This window comes from Meleagris gallopavo, chromosome 1 (assembly GCF_000146605.3).
Source record: "Meleagris gallopavo isolate NT-WF06-2002-E0010 breed Aviagen turkey brand Nicholas breeding stock chromosome 1, Turkey_5.1, whole genome shotgun sequence".
NCBI classification, from domain to species: domain Eukaryota; kingdom Metazoa; phylum Chordata; class Aves; order Galliformes; family Phasianidae; genus Meleagris; species Meleagris gallopavo.
This window is the reverse complement of record NC_015011.2, coordinates 102,446,856-102,447,570: the sequence shown is the minus strand read 5'-3', so window position 1 is coordinate 102,447,570 and position 715 is coordinate 102,446,856.

Genomic DNA, 715 nt, shown 5'->3' with positions numbered 1-715 from the left:
AGTTGATTGAAAAGTGTATTTTTTCCCAAACATGGTGATGAAAATGCTGTCTTTAACCAAAACTTCAAATGTCAACCAAAATGATGTCAGTTTCAATTTTTTAAAAGCTTCATAGCTGATTGGAAACAAAATTATATTTTCAACATTTTCAGCTGAAAATGTTGATTGGAATTAAATATCTAGACCAAAATAGCAATTTTTGCATATTACATGAGCAACAGCTCATTTCTTGTGCATATAAAAGTAAGCATCTCATGATATGGCTGCAATACCTACACCACAATCCAAGGCATTATGAAAGAGTTGAAAATAAAATCAGTGAGTGAAAGGACTTTGGTATGACAAAAACAGGAGATAGCAGAGAACCCTTTCTTTCCTCTTAAGGAAAGAATTCTCTTTCTTGCAAAAATAGTCAGAAGCATTAGTCTGCAGGGATTCCAACAGGGCACTTAAACATACTGCCATGTTGTTCGGTTTTTTTGTAGGTGCTTTGCTTTGGCCTTTTGGGAATGAGCTTCCCAATAGTTCTAGCAAAGCAGCTGTCTCACTCCAGAACAGAATCACAGAACCACAGAATTGCTAAGTTTGGAAAAGACCTTTAAGATCACCCAGTTCAACCATCAGTCCACCCCCACCACGCCACTGCCCATGTCCCTCAGTGCCACATCCACACGGCTCTTGAACACCTGCAGGACAGTGACTCCACCACCTCCCT